Source organism: Rhinopithecus bieti, unplaced genomic scaffold (genome assembly GCF_001698545.2).
Source record: "Rhinopithecus bieti isolate Rb0 unplaced genomic scaffold, ASM169854v2 scaffold_17939, whole genome shotgun sequence".
In the NCBI taxonomy this organism is placed as follows: Eukaryota; Metazoa; Chordata; class Mammalia; order Primates; family Cercopithecidae; genus Rhinopithecus; species Rhinopithecus bieti.
Window position 1 is genome coordinate 1,668,036 of NW_016809446.1, and position 17,713 is coordinate 1,685,748.

General features: G+C 37.4%; 2 pseudogenes; both read left to right on the top strand.

Annotated features, from left to right (window-relative positions):
- Nucleotides 1-14,386: 14,386 nt before the first annotated feature.
- Nucleotides 14,387-17,713, top strand: part of LOC108540333 (chromatin modification-related protein MEAF6-like) — a 4,155-nt pseudogene continuing 828 nt past the window's right edge.
- Nucleotides 14,803-16,924, top strand: LOC108540328 (plakophilin-4 pseudogene; annotated as a pseudogene).

Consider the following 17,713-nt stretch of genomic DNA (forward strand, 5'->3'; position numbering starts at 1 on the left):
AAAAAAAAAAAAAAGAAAGAAAAAAAACTGCTATATCCATGCCCTTGTCAACATTTTAAGCTATTTCCCTTATTACTGCATCTAAAATATCCTTCACCCTTTAGGCTGCCAAATCTTGTTGCACTTTCCTTCAAAACCTGGTTTTCAACTCATATCCTTCACAAAGCTTTTCCAAACGAATCCTTCTTAATTGTAAAAAAATTCTACTCTTGGCTTCCAAATTCATACTCCTTTTATGTGTATGTGATTCAATTATTACTTTTTCAAGAAAGAGAGTATTTTTTTTAGTTTAAATTTTGAAGAAGTTTTGCTTACAAAACTCTTCTTGAAGACATTATGTAAAATGTTTAATTTCTTTAACTTCTTTAACATAATATCTGATAATCATCTTCATTTTTGTAGAAAGTTTACTGTCTTCTTACCATTAATCAATTGATACAACACCTCCTTTTTTTCAGAGAAAACAAAGTCCCTATGTCATTATTATTACCTTGAAAACAGTAAAACTAAGAAATGTAATTTGCCCCAAATTACACAGTGAGTAAGTGGTAGAGCTAGGATTTAAATGTAGATCTGTTTTATGGCAAAGGACCTGGTCTTACCCCACATAAGATGCTGTATTCCCAAAGAAACAGAGTAAAATTCTTGTGGAGAAAATGTGTGTTGGGGCTAAATCAAAGGCAAAAGGAAAAAAAAATACATTCAAGAATTTTAACAACAACAAAAAATTGAATAACCTGGAGACACAGGAATAAAAAAGGATCATATTTTAATGAAAGTGAAGGCCAGAAGCCAGAAATCTGCTATCACAAAAGTACTTTGTAATTCCACAGGAGTTTTTGACCTCCCGTTGCAGTTTCTTCATCTTTACGATGAGATAGGTGAATAGATGAACTTGAGAGTCATCTGTAACTTAAGAAAGTTTAAACCATGTAAAAATCAAGTTCACATAGGAGGGAAAACCTTTTCTAAATTTTGGTTCTATATTCCTTTAAATTTAGATCAATTCAAAGTCACATTCAAACTTCAAAACAATACAGACTAAAAAAGAAAAAATTGGTAGCTACTAAATAATCAATATAGCAAATTTATAACCCATGCCACCTCAGAAAATTTTAATTCATTTGACATGTCAATAATATTGCACACCCAGAAGAGACATACTGTATTCAGGTTTAGGAAAAACATATATTTATGCCGTTATATTTGCAGGACAACAACCAAAACAGCAATCTGATTTTAATTATTTAAATTATTATGCCTCCAGTCAGTCTAAGGTAGGGGTGGGAAATGATCAAAGGGTACAAAGTTTTAGATAGACAGGAGAAATAGGTTTTGAGATCTATTGCCTATCAGGGTAATAGATCTCAGGTATAGTCTCAGGTGACTATCGTGAATAATAATGTGTTGTATATTTCAAAATAACTAATAAAGTAAATTTCAAATGTTTTGTTATAAAAAAAAGATAAGGTGATGGAAATGTTAATTACTTGGTTTAACCATGCCATATTGTGTACATATATCAAAACCTCACATTTTGCTCCATACATTATGCATATAATTATAACAGTCAATAATAATAATAATAAAATAATAATAATTTTAAAACTCTCTTTGACTCTTGACAATTTGTTTATAATGTGGCTTGGTATAGTCTTCTTTGAGTTGATCTTACTTAAATACTTTTGAACTTCATGAATCTTGTATGTTAATTTTCCTCTCATGATTTGGGAAGTTTTCAGCATTAGTTCTTTAAATAAGCTTTCTGCCCCATTTCTGTCTGTTTTCTATTTGAAACACCCACAATGCATGCATTGATTTGCTTGTTGATATTCCATATATCCTGTAGACTTTCTCTACTCATTTTCATTCTTTTTTTCTCTCCTCTGTCTAGATGTTTTCAAATGATGTATGTCTTCAGATTTGCTTGTTCTTTCTTCTGTTTGATCAAGTCTGCTGTTGAAGCCTTATATTGTATTTTTTTATTTCTGTCACTGTATTCTTCAGCTCCAGAATTTCTGTTTAGTTCTTTTTTATTATTTCTATTTCATTGTAGAACTTATTTTGTTCATGTATTGCTTTCCTGGTTTACTTGATGTCTGTCTGTGTTCTCTCACTGCTCACAGTGTTTCTTTAAAACAATTATTTATACTTATTTGCCCAGCAATTTACAAATATCCATTTATTTGGTTTGGTTACTGGAGTTATTGGGCGACTATGGTGGTACCATGTTTTCCTGGTTTTTCATGTTCCTTATAGCCTTGTGTTGTCTTCACATTTGAAGAAGCAGTTATCCCTTTCAAACTTCACAAATTGGCCTTGGTAGGAAAAAAATTTCTTTTGTGGGCAGGTGGGGTGAAGTGTGTGGTTGTTCTACATCCAGATATGTATTCAGTAATGCACAGGGACACAAGTTCTAAAGGCATATGAGGGAGCTGTCTCGGGGGTGGGGCACAGAGGTTAAGTCTGGTGGGTGTGTGTGTGTATACATGCAGCTACAGTGAATGCCTAGTCTACTGAACATGCTGGAGCATGTGCCATGGAGGTGGCAGGCACATAATAATCAGGTCTGGTGGGCACTGGGCAAAGCTACAATGGGCACATGGTCCAATGGGTGCATATGCTTAGCTTCAGCAGGTGTCTGATCCCTTGGTCATATGTGCACAGCTGTAGTGCAGACATGGTCCAGTAGACACCTGAGCATGCAAGTGGTGGCACCATTAAGTGACAGGAACTGTGCAAAGGTACATGCTTTATGGCAGGTTCCCATTCTCAGGCATGGGCATGTGCAGCCTGGCGTTGGCTGCAACTCCAGCAACTCTGAGTCCAGTGTGGGAAGGGGGGGTACTTGGCATCTGTGGCGTCAGTGACGCAGCAGCTGGGGTCCATGTCAGAGAAGACTGCAGAAGTCCTTTGCAATGGTAGTTAGGGCCACTGGAATTCTTGGTGTCAACGGCTGCTGAGGTCCACCCACTCTCCCTGTTCCCCCATGAGGGAACCAGTGACCAAAGGGATTCCTTGTGGCACTGTGCCAGTCTGGGGGATGGGGCAACACATAAAAAATGCTTCCTACCCCTTTCTATTAGCCATTCTTGGTCTCTGCAATCCTATGGATTGCTGCTGCCCCCTAACTGCCTCAGGGCTTCTCCCAGAGCTATCCTTTTCCACAAATATTTGATTTTATCATTGTTTTTGTTTAGGGATGAGAGTTGGGATCACCCAGTTTGCCATCTTGCTGACATTGCTTCCCAAGCAGTTTTTACTTTGAATCTTTTTCTGTATCTGTGTTCTCTGCCTGCTATGGTCTCCAGATAGCTTCTTGTCTAGCAATAATATAACCTTCAAATCTGCTCAGATATTACCTTCTGACCACCCCATTTCATACTGCAATCTATTTCCAATTCCTCCCCTACCCCAGCACTGCTTGGCACCATTATTCAAACCTACTTTTCCTTTCTTTAACCCATAGCAATTCCCTCTTTCTAATATATTCTAAATTATTTATTTACTGTATTTATTGTTTGTAGCCTTTCCTACCCAGTACAAATGAGCTGTATAAGGACAGAAGCTTTTGTTTTGGTCATTGATAATTCACTTGTTTATTGAGCCTAGTGAATGATAATGGAACCAAGGAATGTAGCTATTTGTTAAGGTGCTATGGTACTGAATAGAGACTTGAACTGGGACAGTTCATTAGAGTCAGTTGTGTTAGAATATGTGTTTTTCATGGAACCATATTGATAGTAGGATATTGGCTAGTTGACACATACATCTACCATCTCCTGTATCTCAAATAGACTGTCTGAGACTTATCTATACACCAATAAATTTTAAATAAAAATACCCAACTCATGACAATTGTGTATCACCCACTTTACGAATCCTGATGCAAAGCAAGAGAACTGGGTGATTAAACTACATGAGTCATCTATTCTTATCTTCTTATCTGCAAAGATGTCCCTTTGCACTCTCTGATGTCTTTCTATTCCATGAGTCATTTGACTTTTCATACTTTCCCCATTTCTCCCTTCTTTTGCTTTTAATACAAACTTCACTAAAACTAATAAAATAATTTTAATAAAATGAAGAGATGTTTAAAAAACAAATCAGAAAAAATACAAAAAATGTTTGATGTTATGGTTTAAATTTTATATAAAATAATTTTACATTATTCTTTTTTATTTTAATTTATTAACTTTTTTTAACTTTTAAGCTCAGGGTTATATGTGCAGGTTTGTCACATAGTTCAACTTGTGACATAGGGGTTTGATGTACAGATTATTTCCTTACCCAGTATTAAGCCTAGTACCCAATTATTTGTTTTTCCTGATCCTCTCCCTCCTCCCACCCTCCACTCTCCGACAGGTCCTAGTGTGTGTTGTTCCCCTCTATGTGTCCATGTGTTCTCATTATTTAGCTCTCACTTATAAGTGAGAACAGGCAGTATTTGGTTTTCCATTCCTGCATTAGTTTGCCAAGGATAATGGCCTCCAGCTCCATCCATGTGCCTGCAAAAGACATGATCTGGTTCTTTTTTATGGCTAGTATTTCATGGTGTACATGTACCACGTTTTTCTTTTTCCATTCTATCATTGGTGGGCATTTAGGTTGATTCCATGTCTTTGCTATTGTGAATAGTGTTGCAATGAACATATGCATGCATATGTCCTTAATATGTGTCCTTATATTCCCAAAGGAATATAAATCATTCTACTATAATTCTACATTATTCTTTTTTTGTTTATATCTACAATGTAGGGATGTTTTAAATGTCTGGACTAGTACTTATATGATGGATTTATGTATGTTTGTATATATAACTGTGTGTGTTTGAAGATAACTTATTTCATTTTAGCATATATTTATTTTGATTTCAAATATATCTGTTATAGAAATTGGGAAAATAAAGAAAAGTATAAATAAAAGTCACAAAATCCCACCACTGAGAGACAATCATTGTTTACATTGTTATTGTATATCTCTCAATTGTTTAAAAATATTTTATTCATTTTATCAAAAAATTATATTTTATATGTTCAAAATTTATATATACATTCTATTCTATTTATATTTTGTATATTCTTATTTATTGCTGAAATTATACAATATATGTCTTATTTCTATTTTTAGAGAGATTTAATGTTTACATCAGTCCTTTACCATGGTTTCCCTGTAACTAATGTGGTAGGCAGAATAACACCTGAAGATATTCACATTCTAATCCCCAGAACCTGTGAATATGTTACATTATGTTCGAGAACTTCCCAGATGTGATTAAGATAAGAATATTGAAATGGGAAAATTATCCTGGATTATCTGGGTGGATCAAATTTAAATCACCAGGGTCTTTATATGTGACAGAGGAAGCTAATAATGTAAAAGTCAGAGACAGATTTGAAAATACTATGGTGTTGGATTTGAAAAGAAAAGAAGTGGCCATGAGTCAAGGAATGTTGTCAGTCTCTAGGGTCTGGAAAAGGCAAGCAAACTGCTTTTTCCCTAGACCCTCCAGAAGTCCCACTGATACCCTGATTTTAGTACAGCGACACTCGTTTTGGACTCCTGAACTCCAAAACTAGATGATTTTTTAAAAAATTGTGCTGTTTTAAGTCTCCAAGTTTATGTAATTTGTTATAGCAGCAATATGAAACTAATATATCTGAGTTCTTTGTTCTGATTTATTTCTTGAATATTTGGATCTGATCAAGTAGGATTTCAAGAGTGCTGTGTCCCTGAATTGGTGTTTCAGAAAGTACATCTTCACCTTTATGGTAAGAGTATATAAAGGCATCATGTTACTCAGATCGTTTATTGCTCCACTATCTTCTGACAATATCTTTTTCACTGGAGAAATTTTTTCTCCTTTGTACATGACTATGTTTTCCTGCCTGGATATTTTAAGATTTTTTCTTCATTATTGAATTTTAATGAGCTTTACAGGATTATCTCTTTGTGTTAATTTTTTGTATCAATATTTTTACTGCAAAACCTAAAGTTCTTTTCATCTACAGAGTCACATATTATTTTGGGAAAGGTTTCTTCCAATATATGTTATGATAATTATTCTTTATGTTTTGGTTATGCACATAAGGAAAATTACTTAGGTTTATGCTGGATACTCTTTATCTTTCAAACCTATAATGTTTATCATTTATATTTTGTACTAGGTCTTTACCTGTTTGGATTGCAAAATTTCCTCAGTTCTTTCTACTATCACCCTGACTGTAATTGCACTATAGTCTAATTTTCCCTATGGCTTGTAACATTGCTTTGCCTCTGGAATACTTTACATTATATTATCCCTCCCCACAGAAATAATCCAGTTTGCTTTTCATTTCTTTTGTTATCTTCTAATCATTTCTTTGAACTTCACTACACCTTTGTTGAGCTTTAATAGATGCTTTGTTTGGTCAACATTTCATGTGGAACTATAGAGAACAGTTCCTCCAACAGTTCATGTGGAACTAATGGTCAAATATCTTCCCTGTCAGTTAATTCTCCTTGTGATGAATTTTCTTCTCTTGACTTTTTCTCAAGTTTATTCAAAAACGTTTTCATGGATTCTATCCACAGGCATACCTCGTTTTATGGTTCTTGCCTTATTGAACTTCACAGATACTATGTTTTTTTACAAAGTGAAGGTCCATGACAACCTTGCATGAAGCAAGTGTACTGACTCCATTTTTCCAACAGCATGTGCTCGCTTCATGTCTCAGTGTCACATTTTGATAATTCTCATATTTCAAACTTTATTATTATTATTAATTATGTCAGTTACGGTGATCTGTGATCAGTGATCTTTGACGTTACTATTGTACTTTTTATGGGATGCCATGAATCATACCCATATAAAATGGCAAACTTAACTGAGAAATATTGTGCATGTTCTGAGTGCTCCAGTGACCAGCCTCATCTCTCTCCCTCTGCTCAAGCCTCCCTACTTGCTGAGACACAACAATATTGAAATTAGGCCAAAGAATAACTTCACAATATTCTCTAAGTGTTCAAGTGAAAGCAAGAGTCCCATAGCTCTTACTTTAAATCAGAAGCTAGAAATGATTAAGATTAGTGACAAAGGCCTGTCAAAAGCCCTGATAGGTCTAAAACTAGGCCTCTTGCAACAAACAGCCAAGGTGTAAATGCAAAAGAAAAGTTCTGGAAGGAAATTAAAAGTGCTACTCAGGTGAACACACAAGTGATGATAAAGCCATGCAGTCTTCTTGCTGATATGGAGAAAGTTTTAGTAGCCTGCATAGAAGATCAAACGAGCCACAATATCCCCTTAAGCCAAAGCCTAATCCAGACCAAGGTCCTAATTCTCTTCAATTATACAAAGCTGTGAGAGGTGAGGAAGCTGCATAAGAAAAGTTGGAAGTTAGCAGACGTTGGTTCAAAGTGAAGAAGCAAGTGCTGATGTAGAAACAACAAATTATGCAGAAGATCTAGCTAAGATCATTGAAGAAGGTGGCTACACTAAATGACAGATTTTCAATGTAGATGAAACAACCTTTTATTGGAAGAAGATGCCATCTAGGACTTTCATAGCTAAAGAGGGGAAGTCAGTGCCTGGCTTTAAAGCTTCAAAAGACAGGCTGACTCTCATATTAAGGGCTAATGCAGTTGACGACTTTAACATGAAGCCAGAGCTAAATCTACTCTGCCTGTGCTCCCTAAATGAAGAACAAAGTCTGAACGACAGCACGTCTGTTTACAGCATGGTTTACTGAATATTTTAAGCCCACTTTTGAGACCTACTGCTCAGAACAAAAGATTTCTTTCAAAAGATTACTGCTCATTGACAATGCACTTGATCATGCAAGAGCCCTGATCTCAGAGATATACAATGAAAGCAATATTATTTTTATGCCTGCTAACACCACATGCATCCTGTAGCCCATGGATCAAGGAGTAATTTTGGCTTTCAAGTTTTGTTATTTAAGAAATACATTTTGTAATGCCATAGCTGCCATAGATTGCGATTCCTCTGATGGATCTAGACAAAGTAAATTGAAAATCTTCTGAAAGAGATTTACCATTTCTAGATGCCATTTAAGAATATGTGTGATCATGAGAGGAGGTTAAAATACCAACATTATCAGGAATTTGGAAGAAGTTGATTCCAACCCTCATGGATGACTTTGAGGAATTCAGGGTTCCAATGGAAGAAGTCACTGCAGATGTGGTGGAAACAGCAAGAGAACTAGAATTAGAAATGGAGTCTGAAGATGTGACTGAATTGTTGCAATCTCATGATATAACTTTAATGGGTAAAGAGTTACTTCTTATGGATGAGCAAAGAAAATGGTTTTTGGAGATGGAATTTACTCATGATGAAGATTCTAGGAACAATGTTGAAATGATAAAAAAGCATTTTGAATATTACATAAATTCAGTTGATAAAGCAGTGGCAGGGTATGAGTGGATTCACTCCAATTCTGAAAGAAGTTCTACTGTGGGCAAAATGCTAGTAAACAAAATTACATGTGTCAGAGAAATCTTTTGTGAAAGGAAAAGTCAACCAATGCAAATTTCACTGTTGTATTATTTTAAGAAATTGTCATAGCCACTCCAACCTTCAGCAACCACCACCCTGATTAGTCAGCACCCATCGACATTGAGGCAAAGTTCTCACCAGCAAAAAAGATTATGACTCACCGAAGGCCAGATGATTGTTAGCATTTTTTAGCAATAACTTATTTTTAAATGAAGGTATGTACATTTTTTACATGTAAGGCTATTTGCACACTTAGACTAGTTAGTATAGTATAAACATAACTTTTTTTTGCACTGAGAAACAAACAAACAAAAAAAAATGCCACTCACTTTATTGCAATATTTGCTTTATCGTGTGGCATGTATCTGGGCCTGCAGTATCTCTCAGATATGCATGTGTTTCTTTCTTTTCTTTTTCTTTTTTCTTTTCTTTTTTTTTTTTTTTGAGACAGTCTCACTCTTGTTGCCAGGCTGGAGTGCAATGGTGGGATCTTGGCTTACCACAACCTCTGCCTCCCCAGTTCAAGCATTCTCCTGCCTCAGCCTCCCGAGTAGCCGGGATTACAGGCATGCACCACCACGCCCAGCTAATTTTGTATTTTTAGTCGATATGGGGTTTCTCCATGTTGTTCAGGCTGGTCTCGAACTCCCGACCTCAGGTAATCTGCCCGCCTCGGCCTCCCAAAGTGCTGAGATTACAGGTGTGAGCCTCCGCGCCTGGTCAATATGCCTGTATTTCTTACAGATTTCTCTCTTACCTGGGAAGCATATATCCTTTCAGTGTTCAGGGTTCACACTAGTCACAGAGAAAACCTCTGAGGCCACAGGTCCTCAGAAGCTCCATCAGTTAATCACTACCTTCCCCTTTCTTCAGAGGGTTTACCCTGATAATTATCCCACAACCGGATATTGAGTAGGATGCCAGATATGTAAGTAGGATACAACAGAACTTGTGTCCACATAGTTTCCCGGCAAATCTATATTTTTGCAGTTTAGATAAGTCTCTTAAAAAACATTCTGCACTTCTCTTCTGGTAATATCATGCCCTAGTTTTTTTCAGTACACTAGCGAAAATTATTCTTTTTTACTCATATATTATGTCTCAACAAAATGTAAACACCTTGAATTTTACTTGTGGTCAATGCAGTTATGTGTTGTATAATCTTTGAATGTGGGAGATTTAAGTAGCTATCTAGGGGGTAAGGAATTACTTGTTATCAACTCCATTTCTGAACTGGGTGTAAACATATGCCTATATAGGTCAGTTTTGGTTTTGTTTTGTTTTGTTTTGTTTTTGAGACGGAATCTCGCTCTGTTGCCCAGGCTGGAGTGCAGTGCTATGATCTCGGCTCACTGCAAGCTCCGCCTCCCGGGTTCATGCCATTCTCCCGCCTCAGCCTCCTGAGTAGCTGGGACTTCAGGTGCCCACCACCACGCCCGGCTAATTTTTTGTATTTTTTTTTCTTTTTAAATAGAGACAGAGTTTCACAGTGTAAGGCAGGATAGTCTCAATCTCCTGACTTCATGATCCGCCCACCTCCGCCTACCAAAGTGCTGGGATTACAGGCATGAGCCACCGCACCTAGCTCGGTGAGTTTTTAATACGGCAGTCCCTCCTTATTCACAGTTTCTTTCAGTAGTTTATGTTACTTGGGGGTCAACCACAGTCTGGAAACAGGTTAGTCCATTACAATAAGATATTTTGAATAGCTGGGCATGATGGTGGGCACCTGTAATCTCAGCTACTTGGGAGGGGAGGTTGAAGCAGAAGAATCATTTGAACCCAGGAGGTGGAGGTTGGAGTGAGCTAAGATCACGCCTTTGCACTCCAGCCTGGGTGACAAGGCAAGACCCCACCTCAAAAAAAAATATATTTTTATAACTTTTTTTAAAGTATATTGTTATAATTGTTCTATTTTAGTATTAGTTACTGTTAATGTCTTACTGTGTCAAATTTTTAAATCAAACTTTATCATAGATATGCATGTATAAGCAAAAACATAGTATATATAGGTACTATCCATAGTTTCAAGCATCCACTGGTGGTCCTGAAACATATGCTCTGCAGAAAAAGGAGAACTTCTGTATTTTACCAGGCATTTTACAACCTGTTAATGTGAAAGAACTTAACCAAAGTGGGTCACTGGAGATTAAGTTCTTACTAAATTCCAATACTAATCAGCAGTTACTAACTGGCATGTACTGGGGTTTTAAAAAATTATTATTAAGTATCTAAGATACATTAAGCTAGTATTTAGTAAACATCCACCATATGTCAGACACTATGATGGACATTTTGAAAGTATCAGTTAATAAGTAAGTTAAAATCTTTGCCTTTATGAAAGCAGAGCTGTGACAAGCATGAATGCACTTGCATGATCTGAGAGTGACTGTCTCCTTAAATTTTGCAACCTAGATGCCTCGCTGTCCTTACTCTAGGACAGCCATATGACATGAACCTTATGATGTGATGTAGTGGGAAAATTGCAACAAACAAGATTAGTGAGTAAACCATTTTCGATGTTGCTAAATTATTTTGGATAAAATAAAGAAGGAAAATGGGATAGTAACATTTTTAGTGTTTAGGGTAAGGGAAAGGGTTGCACTTTTAGTTAAGGATGTCTAGGGATATTTTCTTCAAGATGGTGGATGTTGAGTATGACTGATGGAAGAGACATAGTGAATTATATGGAGACTTGAGGGAGGAATTCTAGCCAAAGGAACAAGTAAAAGGCCTTGGCTAAAAGCTTACCTATTATTCTAGAACAACAGAAAGGAGGCCAGTATGGTTGGAGTGGAGTGAGCAAAGAAGGAAGTTGTAAGAAATCAGTGATAAGACTGGGCCCAGATCAATAGGAAAATTAAACCACTATGAGGACTTTGGTTTACATTCTGCATGCTAAGGAAAAGCACTAGAAAGTTTTGATTTGAGAACTGTCATGGATTAACATATTTTAGCAACACTACTCTGCTGCTATCTAGAGAAAAGACATTAGTGTTGCAAGGTCCAAGTGGCGAGGTCAAAAGTCTACTGCAAAAACACAGGAAATGAATGCGTGATAGATATATTTTGTATGTATATACAAAGACTGCAGAATTTGCTGTGGGTTTGAATACAGGGAGAAAGAGAAATTGTGACATTAAGGATGACAAAGTTTTTTGCCTTAGCAACTAGAACATTGTTGTCCCATATTGAAAGGTGAAGACTGTTCTGGTTAGGAAATGGTAGGTTCAAGATGTGTGTTAGACATCTAAATGAAGATGTTAAGTAGTCAATTTTCCCTCTAAGAATCAAGAGTTCAAGAGGGAAGCTCACGTTGGAAATATAACTTTGACAGTCATCAGCATGTAGATAGTATTTAGATTCACAGCATCAAGAAAGTGAGACTAAATAGAAAATAAAAGAAATCTTGGATTTACTTCTTTGGCTTCTCCAATGTATAGAGGCAGGGAGATGAGGGAATGTCAGCAGACGAGACTGAGAATAGATGGAGGGAGGAGGAGGTAAGGAAGAGAGTATTATCTTAGAAGCCAAGTGAAGGAGGCATTTCAAAAGTGTGTCAAATGTTGTTTCACCAGATATGCCCCAGATCATATGAGGATACTATGGACCTTATTAAAACGCAATTCCATTGAAAAAGTAAAGAGGGATATTGCTAAATATTATACTTATTTGTATTTTTACTTTTTGTATTCTGACTTTTGTTCTTCTCGGAATTTTTTTTAGCATTTTATTTACTCCTTCATTGGTGCAAACTGAGGGGATACAAATAAGATGATGTGTGCTTCCTGCTATTGAGGAATCTGCAGTCTGAATAATGATCTTATGGTCATTGCATTGATCCATCCTATTACTTTGTAGTGTAGGTGAGAACAGAGTGAGGCAGAAGGAGGAAAAAAAAAGCATTCATGGCAAGGCTACTATATTGTAAGTGCCCCCAATCTTACCCAGAGAACATTCTCTGAGTTTTATTGACCAGTTGAGTCAAGAGCATCCCATCAGAGGTGGATAACATACTAAATCTCTACTTATGAAATTATTTCCAGTATCCTATTCTCACAAAAAGGCAAGCATCCATCATAGTTGAAATTCAGGTCTGTAATGTGGATTAGAAAGAAGCTAAAATACCGAGTACTAATATTGCAAAGAGTAATCTTCTAAAACGATTTTGTGGGATTCAACACTGGGTTTTTGGTTTTTGTTTTTTTAGCTTTTAATTAAACCTTAATTTGGTTGTGACATTTTGATAGATTCAGACAATTTTTCAGCCTTCCCACAGTGATTCGTTATTCTACCCTTTTGACAGTGTGTTCTTCCCACACACAGAATTTCAGGCATGGGGCCTCAGTTGAACAAATATAATTAGTATCACACAACCTTCAATTTTATGTTTAAATACATTTTTAAAATTATTAACTTTGAAATAATAAAAAAGTGAAAAAATTACTTTTCATTATGAAAGACAAGAACTTAAAATATTTCATTTAAGTCTTTGTGAAAAGTAAAACAAAGAAAGAGCGGGGAAAGTGGGTTTTAAAAAAACACTTATTCAAAGAAGTGTTTTTGAATTTCAACTTTTATATTAGACCGGCGGTACATGTGCAGGTTTGTTACATGGGTATATTGCATGACACTGAGACTCGGGGTACAAATGATTCCATCACCCGGGTGGTAACTATAGTACCCAATAAGTAGTTTTTCAACCCTTTTTCCCCCTCCCCGCCCAGTAGTCTGTAGTGGCTATTGTTCCCATCTTTATGTCCATATGTACTCACTGTTTAGCTCCCACTTATAAGTAAGAACAGGAGGTATTTGGTTTTCTGTTTCTGCTTTAGTTCACTTCGGATAATAGCCTCCAGCTGCATCCATGTGGCTGAAAAGAACATGCTTTCATTCTTTTTTATGGCTGTGTAGTATTCCATGGTGTATGTGTACCATATTTTCATTATCCAATCCACCATTAACAGGTACCTGGGTTGATTTCATGTTTCTGTTATTGTGAATAGTACTGCAGTGAACACACAAGTACATGTGTCTTTTTGAGAGAATGATTTATTATCATTTGGCTACATACCCAGTAATGGGATTGCTGAGTCAAATGGTAGTTCTGTTTTAAGTTCTTTGAGAAATCTCCAAACTGCTTTCCACAGTGGCTGAACTAATTTACATTCCCACCAATAGTGTATAAGTGTCCCCTTTTCTCTACAGCCTGGCCAGTATGTTATTTTTTGACTTTTTATTAACAGCCATTCTGACTGGTATGAGATGGTATCTCACCGTGGTTTTGATTTGCATTTCTCTGATCATTAATGATGTGAAACAATTTTTCATGTTTGCTGGACACTTTCATGCCTTCTTTTGAGAAGTGTCTGTTAATGTCATTTGACCACTTTTTAATGTGGTTATGTGTTTTCTGCTTGTTGAATTGCTTAAGTTCCTTATAGATAATGGATATTAGACCTTTGTCAGATGCATGGTTTGTGAATATTTTCTTTCCTTCTGAAGGGTATCTGTTTAACTCTGTCAATAGTTTATTTTGCTGTGCAGAAGCTTTTTAGTTTAATAAGGTCCTACTTGTCAATTTTGTTTTGTTGCAATTGCTTTTAAGACTTGGTTATAAACTCTCTAAGACCTTTAAATGGTTTTTATATGTCTTTGTTATGGTTTCATCCACTTCTATTCTAGTCTTGTTTTCTAACTAGTTATCTTCAAGCATGTTTAGAATTCTTTAGAAAGGGGAATATAGTTGTCACCCAACTATTTTCCATTCAATTTTATAATGATCCTAGGTCTAGAGAGTGAGAAAAATAGAGTAATTTCTTATCCTCTGCATGTTTCTCAGAGAGCTAGTCCACCAGCCATCATATTTCAAGCTACACCTAAGTTATAGGCATGGTGGAATGTGCAGTCTCAAGAGTGATACATGAAATGTAAGAATAGCATATGCTACAGTCTGAATGTGTCCCCAAAGTTCATGTGTTGGTGGCCAATGTGAAAGCATAAGAGATGTGGCCCTTAGGAGGTAAGTCATAAGGGCATGGCCTTCATGGGAAACACTGGCAAACTTGGAGCGACAGACCTATGCTTTTGAGGGAAGCTACCTGGAAGACATTCAGATGTATGCCAATATTACTCCTGACTGGGATCAGTATCTGACCAACCAAAAAAACTCCTATAGCAAAAATGATAGAAGGAACCAGAAGTTTAAGGAAGCTAAGAGGCTCTTCAGTAAATCCTCAGTTACCTCAGCAGCTGCATTAAGTGCATTGGCAGGAGTTCAGGACTAGCTCATTTAAAAGAAGGAGCCAGCAGTAGGTATTGGAAATCTACAAAGGATGTACAGCCAACGAAGTACCCTTACATACCAAAGAAATAATTATGCTCTGAACACAACAGCTACCTATGCAGAGCCGTACAGGCCCATACAATACCAAGTTCAAGAGTGCAATTATAACAGGCTTCAGCGTGCAGTGCCGGTTGATGATGGTACCACAAGATTCCCATCAATAGACAGCATTTAGAAGGACCCCAGGGAGTTTGCCTGGCATGATCCTGAGTTGCCTAAGGTCATTCACATACTTCAGCACCAGTTCCCATCTGTTCAGGCAAATGCAGAAGCCTATCTGCAGCACCTGTGGCTTGGCGACAACAACATGAAGATGAGGGTGTGTAGGTTAGGGGGAATCAAGCATCTGGTTGACCTTTTGGCCACAGAGTTTTGGAATTTCAGAAGAATGACTGTGGTGCCCTTTGAAACATCAGTTTTGGCAAGTCTACAGATGAAAATAAAATAGCAATGAAGAATGTTGGTGGGATACTTGCCTTGTTGTGACTGTTGAGGAAATCTATTGATGCAGAAGTAAGGGAGCTTTTCACAGGAGGTCTTTGAAATTTATCCTCATGTGATGCTGTAAAAATGACAATTATTCATGATGCTCTCTCAACCTTAACAAACTCTGTGATCATTCCACATTCTGGATGGAATAACTCTTCATGATGGCCATAAAATTAAATTTCAGACTTCACTAGTTCTGTGTAATATGACAGGTTGCCTGAGGAACCTCAGTTGCACGGGGTAAGAAGCTCAGAAGCAAAAGCAGTCCTGAGAGGGGCTAGTGGACTCGCTGTTGTATGTGATCTACACGTGTATGAACACATCTGATTACGACAGCAAGATAGTGAAGAATTGCGTGTGCACCCTGAGGAACCTGTCCTATCGGCTGGAGCTGGAGGTGCCCCAGACCTGGTTACTGGGACTGAACGAATGTGATGACTTACTAGGAAAAGTTTCCCAGCAAAGACTCTGAGCCAAGCTGCTGGGGGAAGAAAAAGTAAAAGAGGACTCCGCAAGAAGATCAATGGGATGGAGTTGGTCCTATCCCAGCACTGTCAAAAAGGGGTTGAGATGCTGTGGCACCCATTGGTGGTGAAGCTATATCTGACTCTTCTAGTAGAAAGTTTCAACCCAGCCACCTTGGAAGGCTCTGCCAGACCTCTCCAGAACCTCTCTGCTGGCAACTGGAAGTTTGCAGGATACATCCGGGTGGCTGTCTGAAAATAAAAGGGGCTCCCCATCCTTGTGGAACTTCTGAGAATGGATAACGATAGAGTTGTTTCTTCCGTGGCAACTGCCTTGAGGAATATGACACTAGATGTTCGCAACAAGGAGCTCATAAGCAAATACGCCATGCAAGACCTGGTCAACCATCTTCCCTGCAGCAATGGTCCCAGTGTCTTGTCTGATGAGTCCAAGGCAGCCATGTGCTGTGTTCTGCATGAGGTCACCAGCAAAAACATGGAGAACACCAAAGCCCTGGCTGACTTGGGAGACATAGAGAAGCTGGTGAACATAACCAAAGGCAGGGGCAACAGATCATCTCTAAAAGTAGTGAAGGCAGCAGCCCAGGTCTTGAATACATTATGGCAATATCAGGACCGCTGGAGCATTTATAAAAATGATGGGTGGAATCAGAACCATTTTATTACACCTGTGTCGACAATGGAGCAAGACTGATTCAAATCACGTCCTTCCTTGTCTACCACCAACCAAAAGATGTCACCCATCGTTCAGTCAGGCTCCAGCAAACCTTCACCAGTTTACATCAGTTCATATTCCTCACCAGCAAGAGAATTAAATAGACAACTACAGCATCAACAGCTGTATTATAGTCAAGATGACTCCAACAAAATAACTTTGAATCATACAGATTGTATTTGCAGTCTCCTCATAGCTATGAAGACCCTTATTTTGATGACCGAGTTCACTTTCCAGCTTCTACTGATTAGTCAACACAGTGTGGACTGAAATCAATCACAAATTATGTAGACTTTTATTCCATTAAATGAACTTCTTATAGAGCAGAACAGTACCCAGGGTCCCCAGAATCACAGGTGCAGTATCAAGACGCCCCACAGAGGAACTCTTTCTAACTTTGTTCGGATTGAGGTGAAAAGTCCATCTTGCTGATTTGATGATTGAAATGTGAAAGTGAGTGGAAGGAATGAGTGAAGTGCATTTCTTTTTCTTTTTTAAGGAATTATCAAGGAAGCGATGAAACATTTGGGACAGGACTTTCTAAGCTCTATTTAGGTGTTACATCTAATTACTTGTAGATTCTGTAGTCTGGTGAAGGTGTGGGTGACATGATGAGAGGTTTAAGAAATGGGTGAAATGAAATGGGGATGTGTAGGTCAAATCAAATTAAAGATGATTTTTTAATGTGAATAAAGTCATGTTCTGATAGTTTGTACAGAAAAAATAAAATGATGCCCATGTTTTGTTGCTATTACTAAATGTCAAGATTGTATGCTATTATGTCTTGTAAATTTCTTTTGTTGATGTAAATATGGAAATGCCACATTGGGTAACTGCCATCATTTGTAACGCAGTGTGTCGCTTGAAAAGAGATTTGAAGAAACTGACAACTTCAAAAACAAATGGGAAGCCCAAGGAACTGTGAGCAATTTAAAACAAACTGCGACACCCTTTGTCTCCACTATGCATAGTGTACTTTGGAAGCACAACGACCAGGCTGGTACTGCAGCGCCATGTCCATTCCTTGCCTCGTTCATAGGACGCTTCACTGCCATTTCCTAAGCACATGAAAGAAAAATAAATGTGGAAATTTCAAAAAAAAAAAGAAGGAAGGAAGGAAGGGAGGAAGGAAGAAGGAAGGAAGGAAGGAAGGAAGGAAGGAAGGAAGGAAGGAAGAAGGAAGG